The following is an 11732-nucleotide window of genomic DNA, read 5'->3' as shown; positions in this document are numbered from 1 at the left end:
ATATATTTGAGAATGATGGAAAACAAAAATATTAATGAGAATGAGATTTAGGTAAATAAATTGGTTAGTCATTTTCAGTTGCTTCCAACTCTCTGTGATCCCATTTGGGGTTTTCTTGGCAAAACTGGAGTGGTTTGTGATTGCCTTCTCCAACTCATTTTGTAGATTGAGGTAAACAGGCCTCATGTGTGTGACCGTGGGCAAGTCACCCTTCAGTGGCTTTAGCTGTTTGTGCAGCGGCTTCTGCCTTCCTTCAGCTCGCAGCCCTTCCTCCTTCCCACCACGAGTGACATGATGTTTCCACAAAGCAGGCCCTGCTACTCCTCACACCTGCCCCAGCAGCTCAAGTTCACAACCCCAGATACCTGTGACCGGATCTAAGATGAGTTTCAGCTGGTACAAGCACAGTACACAACTTGAAACTGGAGTGTGACAAGCTGGCCAGTGAGAAGTCAGAGATGCAGAGATGTCCTATGGCCTTAACATTGAAATGCACGAACAGGCTTGATGGAATTTGTGCTGAAGTCTTGCCCTACCTTTCACAAGAGCACCACCGGCAAATCTTGGGGACGATTGAGCTAGCCAAGCAGGTAACCGCTCTGGAGCTGAACTCCGTCATCCTGCAGGAGCTCCAGGCTCACCGGCTGTCCCAGCTGCAGGCCCTGGTCTTGCCCTTCTCCGCTGCCCATGGGCCTGCCCCCTCTGTCACCTTCAGCCATCAGCACAGGCACTGCCTCCTTCTTTTCTGCCCTGGGGTCTCAGGCCCACACCTCTCAGGAGAATAAGAATGGGTATGATGGGGAAGCCCACCAGGACAACGATAGTGACAAGTCAGATTAGAGGCACAGCATGAGGCATAAGGGAAAAGGCTTGGCATTTATGGTGGCTGCTGGCACCTTAGTAGTGCCAGCTGGCTCATCTAAGACGTTGCCCCCTGCCCCATAGCTTTCACTGTTCCCCTGCCTCTTGCCTGTCCTTTCCCCCTTCCCCTAAATCCCCTGGGGTGTGAATGAGTCTAGACGGGGTGGGAAGGGAATAAAAGAATGAACCCACCTTAGCTCCAAGTACCTTCCCCCCTTCTCTGTGCACATATGTAACGACTCTCCCTTTTCCTGCTCCCCCATTCGGCCTGTTTGCTGTGTGCCCAGTACAGCAGTTCCCCAGTCTCCTCCTGGTACTACATGCGATCACAGATGCCAGCCGGCCTGGGTTCCTGCCCTCCATCCCCACCATGTCCCCCTCCTCCATTCCTCCTCTGGCCATTTGCCTGCCTTCTTAAAAAAAGACTTGCCCAAGGTCACACAGCTAGTGAGTGTTTGAGTACAAATTTGAACTCGGGAAGATGAGTCTTTCTGACTGCACTGCACTATCCACCACACCACCTGATTGCCCCGTTAAAGCAGATGAGTCTGTTTCAGCTGGCTGCCCAGTTGGTGATGACTTATTAGATTATGGTAACCCAGTAAAAAGTTTTATGATATTCAATACGTGTTAAGTAAATGTTCTCAGAAATTCCATTTTTTCCCTTAAACCTTTAAAAAACAGTTCTCTTATAATAATCCTGATATGAGATTATGTTTTGTGTCAACTTTGTAGACTACAGAATGATCCTTCCTGATATCTGAAATCTCAAATCATAAACAAGGTTTTTAAAAGCAGAGATTTATTTCTGCTTTTCCCCCCTGACATCTCACTTGGTCCCCGTGTGTCTGGTATGAGTCAGTGCAGCACTCTAGACATTCGGCGAGGGCTCCAAAACTAATGTTGTTTTTAGGAAGCCCTGAAGCATTTACATAGACTATTTGGATTCTCTGAAGGTCACCAGCTCAGAGTGTTCTGTGAGGCAAGCAAACACGAGGTGCATAGTTTATTAAGGATTCTAGCTTGGGTTATGTTGGTGCATAGGACTTTACATAAGTCAGTATTAAAACCCAGGCAATGCAAAGTGCCCAGCCGATAAGATACCAGCCCAGAACACCTTGAGTCATCAGAAACTCTCCACTGGCAAACATTGGACATGATGAAAGGATATGGAAGTAGATCGATTGTTGGATTCAACTTTCGTCACAATTACTCACCTGATCAGGAGCACTATGGCTGATGTAATGATATGTAATAAATGTAACACATATTTCTTAAAGAGTCAACGTTCGGTGCCATGACTTTTGCATTTGATACATAGATGTGTGAAATGCTGAGCTTCCTGTCTATTTAATATCTGGGAGTCAGAGCTCCCATTTAATAAGAGTTCACACGTCTAGAAAGCATTTCCTGTTCGCAGGGTGCTCGCTTTGTTATTATGAGAGCTAAGTACTACAACTGTCATCCCCGTTTTATAGATAAGAGTACTGAAAGAGAAGTAAAGAGATATGCCCAAGGTCATACAGCTGGTAGATTCTGGGACTCGAACCCAGGTCTTGTGATCCCACAGACGGCATGCTTTTCATTACAACACACCTTCCTTTCTAACAGAAATAAGAATCGAAAGATTTAAGGGATTTTGAAAGTCTGCTTAGTGTTTCGAAAGATAATAACTAACGTATATGGGGCAGCTAGGTGGTGCAGCGGAGAGAGTGCTGGCTCTGGAATCAGGAGGACCTGAGTTCCATTTCAGCCTCAGACACTGGTAAGCTGTGTGACTCTGGGCAAGTCACTTCACCCTGTTTGCCTCAGTTTCCTCATCTGTAAAATGAGCCGGAGAAGGAAATGGCAAACCACTCCAGTATCTGCCAAGAAAATCCCAAATGGGGTCATGGAGAGTCAGACACGACTGAGACAATTCAACGGCAATGACTCACATATAGCGCTCTAGAGTTTGCAGGGTTTTACAGACGTCGTATGAGTCTTCAAACAATCCTGTGAGCCGAGCACATTCTTGTCTTCCCTATTTTACAGATGAAGGAACTGAATCTTAGGGTGATGAGGTAATGTGGTTGTCCACAACCAGTCACACAGCCAGTGTCAGAAGCAGGCCAGAGTCCAGGCCTTCCTGGCTTCTTCACTCATGCAACAAGAACTTACTGAGTGAGTGCTGTGTGTGAGACCCTAAGCTGAGTACTGGGACCATGAAGGCAAATGAAAGTGTCTGCCTTCAAGGAGCTAAATCCTACCAGGGAAACACAACATTTGTGCAAGTAGGAGGTCACTTGAGGAGGGAGGGCACTCATTACTTGGGGAATGAGAAGCTTACCCTTAGAGGGTGGCACCCAAGCAGAGTCTTTAAGGCAAGTGAGGAATCCAAGGGAGAAGAGAAGCAGGCACGCTGGAGCCCCCCACCCCCATCCCCATGCAAAGGCCTGAAAGTGGACAAAGACAATGAAATAGCAAGTTTGGGGAACAGCAAGTAATCCAGTTTGGTTGCATTCTAGCCACTGCACCACAGTATCATATAGATAGCCACCATGTTTAGAAAGGGTACTTTGAAAGCCCTATTTCATTACCAGCGATCCTTTGATCATCTCTCAATTTCTGATGATAACTTTATTTTTTTTAATGATCCATCTCTCAGAATAAGGTTTGACGAACAGGTGAGGAAAACTTTTTCTTAAATCTCTCGTGCAGGGAACAACTTTGAAATCTATTCCCTAACAATGAGGTAGCTTATGATAAAAAAAGAATAAAAATATAATAAATATAAAATGCTAATTTTGGATGAATCTACAAGGCTTACAAATGTTTCCTTCTGGACTCAGCTCCTTTGATGAAGCAGAAGAAGGATAAAGTGTCTTAAAAGAGCATCCTATAAAGGATCACTCTACTGTAAACATGTCTGAATTGATGAGCATCGACCCAGCATCTGTGTGTACATGTATGTAAATGTGTGTAGGTAGAAGTTGACTCTTAAATACTGTCTCTTCACCAAATTTTTTAGGGGTCCCAAGAGTTCTCAGATTTGAATGATAAAAACAAAGTATGCCATAAGGTACCGCTTTGGTAATTAACTGGTTCTTTAATAGAGCCTCAATTACTTTGTTTCATGATAAGGAAAAAAAATACATTCCAAGACAGAGTTACATTCGACATCTGGGAACCTCCTAACAGCTGGCTACCTAATGAATATGCATCTGCTTAAGAGGCTGTAGACCATTAATAAACCAATAGATGTAAAGCAGAAACAATCTTTGTCAGCTTCAAATGAGATTGGATTCGATGTGCTGTGAAGTGTCACTGTCACATTGAATAGAGTTTGGGAGGGTAACAATGGACTGTTAGCTACCAGTGTCTTTGTAGCTCTGGACTTCTTCTAACACTTGCCACAAACTGGTAACTGTGTTTTTGACATACCTCTTATTTATTTGTCCTGAATGCCAGTGTATATGTCTGGAAAATGGTTTCCAATTTGTTCCATCAAAGCCATATGGAATAGTGGAGAGACCACAGAATGAGAGGACAAAAGACCTCAGGTCTAAATCCAAGCTCTGCTATTAACTTCCTTTGTGACCTCAAGCACTTCATTCTTTTCCTTCCCTACCTTTCCTTTCCTCATCTATAAAATTGGGGAACAGGGGATGGAGTTCGGACTGTTGACCTTGAAAACCTCTTGTCATAATATTTAATGCAAGGTGTCCCAAAAGGGACACCCTGTATTTTAAATGCAACAGAACCATTCCTATTTGTTGTTGCTTAGTCATTTTCCAGTTGTGTTCAACTCTTTGTGACCTCTTTTGGAGGTTTTCTTGGCAAAGATATTTGAATGGTTTGCCATTTCCTTCTCCAACTCGTTTTACAGATAAGGAAGCTGAGACAAACAAGGTTAAGTGACTTGCCCAGGGTCACACAGCTAGCAAGTATCTGGGACTGGATTTGAACTCAGTTCTTCCTGGCTCCAGGCCTGGCTCTCTAACCACTGTGCCACCTAGCTGCCTGTTACTATATTTAGTATTCCTGTTGCTCTTTAAAGGAGCAATTTCCTCTTTAAAGAGGAAACTCAGGTAAAAAGAGGTGAAGCGATTCGCTTGTGAGCCAGGGGTCACATAGCTAGTAAGTGTCCGAGGCTGTATTTGAATTCAAATCTTCCTGGCTCGAGGCCCGGTTCTCTATTCACTGTGCCACCAGATACCTCAATTAAACTATGGATTATGCTATGAAAGGACTAAAACGTCCGTATCCTTTGGCCCAAAGTTTCCAGTCTTGGCAGATACCCCATGGAGAAGTCAGTGATAAAAAGAAAGGCCCCATATACATCAAAGTATTCATAGCAGCACTTTTTATGTCAGTGGAGAATTGGAAGCGCAGTTGCCCATCAATTGGAGAAGAGCTAAATGAATTATGGTATGTGAATGCAACGAAATATCATTGGGACGTAGGGGAAAAAATGAAAATGGAGAATTCAGAGAGGCATGGGAAGGTTGATATGAATTGATGCAAAGTGAAGGAAGCAGAAGAGGAAAACAGTATACATAGTAACTACAGCAACATGAGTGGAAAGAAAAGCAACAAAACAAGGCCGGGTACTCCTACTTATAAATATAATAATGACCAATGTAGCCCCAATGGAAAGATGAGCACAAGCCCCTTTCTCCCTTCTTTGCAGACGTGGGGGACTCTGAATGTGGAGCAGAGCATATACTCAAGTGTCATAGGCAATTGATGTGAGTTTAGTTTTTCTGACTTTTTTTTTATTCTTTGTTAGATTGGATAGCTCTTTGAATTGCGGGGGTGGGGCGGGGAGGGCAGGGAGAAGAGGAATATATTTAGAAATAAAAGTGCTGTAAAAACAAAAGATGTGCGTACATATGTGTTGTTCAGTCATTTCAGTCATGTCTAACTGTGACCCCATTTGGGAATTTCTTGGCAAAGATATTGGAATGGTTTTAAGCCAGGGTTGGGGAACCATGTGGCCTTGAGGCCGCATGTGGCCCTCTAGGTCCTCAAGTGCAGTCTTTTGACTGAATCCAAACTTCACAGAACAAATTCTTTTATTAAGGGGATTTGTTCTGTCAAGTTTGGATTCAGTCAAAGGGCCTCACTTAAGGACCTAGAGAGCCACAAGTGGCTTCGAGACCTCACCCCACCCTGATTAATGCAAGGCCCTCAATTTATAGGTGAGGAACCAATGATCTTGCTGCCTAATCTCACTGGCCAGTGGCAGACAGGACTAGAGCCCAGGTCTCTAGTGTTCCTGACTCAACCACAAGACTGACCTGAAGGCCTGTCAGAGGTGAAGTCTGACCCGAGTCCCTCCTAACAATGAGGACAAGCTGCCACAGAGGAGTTTGGATTCCATGCTAAGATCCAGGGTGAGAAACAAAGAAACGTTAAAGGTCAACAAGACACCAAATGGTACATTAAGCGTTGATTTCTTTATGGTGTTCCAATGTAATTATCAGGCCTTACCAGTTGGTGTTTTGCAAATTCACCTTTTTTTCTTAAAAATTTCCTCTTTGATATTGAAGACTCATGATTAAGTCCAGCAACTTCCACAAATACTTGGTTTTGACATTTTCTTCTTCAGATTATTTTACAGATGAGGAAAGTGAGGCAAATGGAGTTAAGTGTCACACAGCTAGTGTCTGAGGCCAGATTTGAATGCAGGTCCTGAGTCCAGACCCAGTGCTCTATTCACTGCATCACCTAATTGACCTATATATGTATATACATATATTCATATACACACACACACAAATTTAAAATTAATGCTGATGTTAACTGAATCAAGTCTACCCCTCTCATTTTAAAGATGAGAAAAAGGAAGCCCAAAAGAGTGCAAATGACTTGCCCAGGTCACAGAGCTAGTAAGTGGCAGCAGGATTTGAATCCAGATTCTGACTTCAAAGTCAGTACTCTTTCCATTACAGCTCCTTCTAGAGAGGAATTCCAGTCAGAAATACTTGCTGGGAATAACCAGTTCAAAAGATGATGCTCAGAGCATTGAAGAAGCCTTGGTCCGGAGCACCACTGTTGTGTGTCTGCAGGTAACTGCCTGTCCTGCCCTCCATCTGGTTACACTGATGATCACTCCAAGGCCACCTTTCATTTAGTCGGGCACTCGGCTGATGTGTCATCTAGACGACAAGTCTCTGGCTTATTGATCAGGATGTCTCGAGAGATGCAATCAAAGACAGATTCCATCTCTCATCTTTCCTCAGGCAGCCAGGCCTGTCATGGCCGTCGAAGGAGAACATAGCCTTCCAGGAGGGCTTGTTCTTATAGTGCCAAGTTAGTGGTTACCCAGGGCTTCATTCTCATTAAGGCATTTGTTATTGATTCTGTAGAGGTGAGCAGAAATAGGGGGAGAATAGGGGAAGGAGAAAGAAGGCTCCTCATGAATGAATGGATGAAGCATTCCTGAAGGGCTTGTAAAGTGCCTATCTCATGATTCAACATAATGGAAACACAATAAAGTAGAAAAGAAATTTTCTTAGGCTCATAGATTCAGAACTGGAAGATACAGTTTTACGTAGTGGCTAGGCTACTAGATTTGAAGTCTGGAAGACCTGAGTTCAAATCTCACCTCAGGCACTTACTAGCTGAATGAATGAATGAATAAAGCTTTTGTTAAGTACTTACTGTGTACAAAACGTTGCACTAAATGTCTGGATTACAAATAGAAATGCAAGACAATTCTTGTTCTCAAGAAACTCCCTTTCTAATGAGAGCCATGCCAACTACAGAGTTTTAGCTGTGAGTCAGATGGAAAAGTCTCATGGTCCTTAGGGCAGAGTAGCAAAGCAGAAGTTAATGTTTCTTCTTTAAAGTCACGTCCACTGATAAAAGCCTCTCAGTTTCTGGTGTTGAACTATTTGACAGTGTGAGGGACTTTGGTGGAAAGAACTTCCTTTTCTGGGTCTTCAGTGGGAATAACTGTAGCACCCGAACAGTGTTTGCCAGGCTCCATCTCCACCAGGAATTCCTTCCCAATGCTCTTGGGCTCAGGGCCCTGGACTGTCTGCACCAGGCTCTGAGGGGAGATGGTGGTCAAGGCCCATGTGCCTGGCACATGCTGCCTCTTGTCTCTGCCTCAGGTCCTCGATGTTCCAGCTAGGCTGTCTCACCTGTCCAGTGTGTGGTAGTTAGTGGACAGTTGGTGGGGATGGCTGGTTATGTGACCTTGGGCAGATGACAACCTCCCTGGGCCCTGGTTTCCGTCCTCATCTGTAAAATGAAGGTGTTGGACTCAACCACCTCAAAGCTCCCTCCAGCTCTAGATCCATGACCCTATGGAAGTGATGTAGTCCAACTCCCTCATTTCACAGATGAGAGTGGTTGGTTGTTGTCCTTCGGGCTCAAAGAGGACCAAAGGGACACTACTATGTTGCGGTCAAGGTACAGCGCATCCGACTGTGGCTGACCAAACCAATACAAGCTCGGAAGGCTCTACCACCGGTTGGGCACAAATAGTCCATAGGAACATTTGGGGTGGAGATGTCTCTAAATTTGGGCATCTCATGCTTCTTTTGAACTAATGCAGTTCTGCTTTGCTCATAAAGCACAGCACCTTCTTTGATGTCAGCACAGATTCAATGATTTGCCCAAGGTCACACAGGCAATTAACTGACAGAAGACTTGAACCCAGGCTTTCCTGACCCTGAGTCTAGTGCCTTAGGTTCTTGTTCCAGATTTAACTCCTTTTGCATTTTACAATGATTTTTGCAATACATGATGCTTGAGGGAAAAGTAGGTTCAATGAGGTTGATTGGGATGCTAAAACTTTTGGAGAAGAGCCTGATGGGGTCTTATTGATCAATCAACATACATTTATTTTTTTAATTTTTTTTTCTTTGCAGGGGGGAAGGCAGGGCAATTGGGGTTAAGTGACTTGCCCAAGGTCATACAGTTAGTAAATGTGTCAAGTGTCTGAGGCCGGATTTGAACTTGGGTCCTCCTGACTCCAAGGTCGGTGCTCTACTCACTGTGCCACCTAGCTGCGCCCCCAACAAACATTTATTAAGCACCTATTTTGTGACAAGTTCTATACTAGACCCTGGGGTTACAAAGACAAAAGCCAAACATCTCTTGTCCTCAAGGAGCTTTTATTTTATCAGGAGAGACAAAACAGATATAAGGTGATTTTTTTGGAGAGAGAATATAGTAGCAACTGAAGCAACCAGGAAAGGCCTCGTTCATAGAAGGTAGAACTTGAGTTGGATCTCAAAGGAAATCAGAGATTCTAAGATGGAGAGGATGACAATGTGTTCTAGGCATGAGGGTCTAGGCCGTGCAAAAGCACAGAGGCAGGAGATGGGCTATTTACTGTGTGTGAGGAGCAGTCAGGCTGGTGCATGAATAGAAAGAACGTATAAGAAAGCTGGAAAGTTTTGAGACCAAGTTGCAAAGAGCTCAAAATGCCAAGTAGAGAAGATTCCATTTGATCTCAGAGGTGATAGGGAACCATCGGAGTTTTACGACTAGACATATGCTTTAGGAAAATCCCTCTGACAGCTATGGAGAGGATGGATTAGAGAGGCAGGAGACCAGTTAAAAGTCTTTCGTGGTAGTCTAGGTGAGAGGCTAGTCCACAACTAGGGGAGTGGCTGTGTGAGTAGAGAAAAGGAGACATCATATGAGAGATATGAAGGTAAAGCTGGCAAGATTTGGCAAGTGATTGGATATGCGAGGTGAGTAAGGAGTCAAAGATGCCTTCGAGGTTGAGAACCTCGATGACTAGAATAATGGTGCTCCACTCAAAAGTAACAGGGAAGTTCAGAACAGAAATGGTCTTGAGGGAGGAGCTAAGTTTTGTTTGGGACACGAAGATGCCTTCAGGACATATAGTTGGAAATGTACAGTAGACAATCGGTAATGTGGGACTGGAACTTAGTAGAGAGACAAGGGCATAATATGTAGACCTGGAAGTCATCTATATAGCGATGATAACTGAACCCATGGAAACTGATGAGGTCACCAAATGAGAGAGGGGAGAGAGAAAGGAAAAGGCTGAGGACATAGCTTGGGGGACACCCACAGTTTGTGAGTATTTCATGGAGGAGGAACCAGTAAAGAAGACTGAGGTGGAGCAGTCAGACAAGTAGAAAGGGAACCAAAGAAGAGCAACATCACAAAAACCCAGAGAGCAAATTATCCAGGAAGAGATAATGGCCAGTGGAATCAATGCCTGCAGAGAAGTCCAGGAAGATGAGGATGGAAAAGAGGTCATTAGATTTGGCAATGGTAACTTTAGAGAGAGAAATTGCAGTTGAGTGATGCAGTTGGAGGTCAGATTGCAAATGGTTCAGGAGTGAGTGAGGAGACAAGAGAAGGTAACAAGTTTAAATGACATTTTTTTTCTGTGAGTTTGATGAGAAAGAGGAGAGATCTGGAATGATAGATTGAGGGGCTGGTAGGATCAAGTGAGGGTTGTTTTTAAAAAATATTTATTTATTTGTAGTTTACAGGGGTTGTGTTGTTTTTTTTTTAAGAATAAGGGAGACATGGCCATGTTTATAGATAATGGGGAAGAAACTAATAGTTGGGGGGGCAATTGAAGATTAGAGATTTGAAGATTAGGGGATAACTGTAGGGACAATTTACTAGATGAAAAGGGAAAGTGGGGGATGGTATCAAGGGTATGTATAGAGGGGTTGGTTTGTCAAGGCCCTCAGAGACTGGAATAAAAGAGAGAATGGGGGATAATGTCAGAGGGTTATAATATATAGAGAAGGGGGGAAGGGAGCTGCCAATTAATGGCTTTATTTTTTCTATAAACTATGAGATTAGGCTCACTGCCATGGAAGACTTGAGGAGAGAAGAGAAGATTTGGAATAACTATGGCGATGGAGTGGAATAATGAATCAATTAAAGAAGAATATAAGTTAAGGATCAATTAAATAAAATCAATTAGGGAGGAATAAATTGTGCCTTGCTACAATGAAAGATGAGTTGAGATTATATAACCTGCATTTTACTCTGTATCTTATATGTTTAGATTTGTATATGTATAATGTATATATATGCATATATGTGTATATATATATACACACACATATATACATATATTTATATATCTCAAATTTAATTCAACATTAGAACGTAAGCCCCTTGAGCGAAGGGACTGTTTTTGCTTTTTCTTGGATCCCTGGTGTTCACATAGTCCCTTGCAGATATTAAGGACTTAATAAATGCTTGTTCACTGACTGATTATAATTGCCAGTCCGCATGGTTTCATGCCTTTGTTCAGCTTCATTCAGTCATGCCAACTTTAGAGGCTGATAATTTGGTTCTTTTGCCAAATGCACTTTGTAAAAATAAGCTTAATTGATGTCTTTTATTGTTACATCATTGTCATTTCTTGCAAACTTAGTAAATCAGGAGCCTGAGCAGCAAACCTGGAGTCAGGAAGACATGAGCTCAAATCTGACCTCAGACACTCACTGGCTCTGTGATTCTGGGCAAGTCACTCAATCTCTCTTTGCCTTCATTTCCTTATCTGTAAAATGGGGATAATAACGGCACCTACCTCCCAGGGATGTTATGAATATCAGATGAGAAACGGTGCCTGGACATAGTGGCTGCTATATCAATGTTGGCTGTTATAATGATTGTTTCTGTATATATGTCCCCTTCTCTCATCCCCTCACTCCTGAATTTCCCTTGTAACAAAGAAAAACTGTTCAAAAAACCAAACCAACACAATAAGCGATCATGTCTGACAGCACATTCAACACCCTGCTCCCATTTTGACTGAGGTTCAAAGGTAGTTCTCCAGTAGTAAAATGTGTCATTACAGTTGCTCAGTGTTCCTTCTTCTTTTAGGATTCTTCTAGTTTACAGTATGGGAGTCATTGTTTATATTG

The 11732-nt window shown here is 43.2% G+C and overlaps 1 pseudogene; it reads left to right on the top strand.

Annotated features, from left to right (window-relative positions):
* Positions 1-291: 291 nt before the first annotated feature.
* LOC118840850 lies at positions 292-840 on the top strand (annotated as a pseudogene).
* Positions 841-11732: the final 10892 nt, after the last annotated feature.

The sequence above is a fragment of the Trichosurus vulpecula genome, chromosome 3 (assembly GCF_011100635.1).
Source record: "Trichosurus vulpecula isolate mTriVul1 chromosome 3, mTriVul1.pri, whole genome shotgun sequence".
Lineage (NCBI taxonomy): Eukaryota > Metazoa > Chordata > Mammalia > Diprotodontia > Phalangeridae > Trichosurus > Trichosurus vulpecula.
Note: the sequence above shows the minus strand (reverse complement) of the source record. Positions and strands in the feature narration are given on the sequence as shown.